Here is a 476-nt window from a genome sequence, read left to right on the forward strand (position 1 = left end):
AACCCTGTTTTATTTTCCAGCAAAACAATGATTGCACTTTTGCAAAGCAACCTTACAACCAGATAAAAGATTCCTCTTGGATAACATATTCATGCCTTTCTCACTCATATGACATAATCTCTTATGCCATAAATCAGTTTCATCAACAAACTCAGCAGCACTAACAACATCTTTCACAATCTTTGCTTGAGTTAAATAAAGAGTAGAGTGTCTTGTACCTCTAGCAACAACCATCGAACCCTTGGTGAGCTTCCAACTATCACGAGAAAATGAGCTATCCAAGTCTTCATCACACAACTTACCAACAGAAAGTAAGTTCAACCGAATATCTGGAACATGCTTCACACGCTTCAAAGTCAACTTGGTACCGTTGGAGGTTTCTAAACAAACCTGTCCAACACCAGCACATTTTACAACACCTTGATGAGCTATTTTCACATCACCAAAATCACCAGGAGTATAAGAGGTAAACAAAT

This window comes from Arachis duranensis, chromosome 1, assembly GCF_000817695.3.
Source record: "Arachis duranensis cultivar V14167 chromosome 1, aradu.V14167.gnm2.J7QH, whole genome shotgun sequence".
Classification (NCBI taxonomy): Eukaryota; Viridiplantae; Streptophyta; class Magnoliopsida; order Fabales; family Fabaceae; genus Arachis; species Arachis duranensis.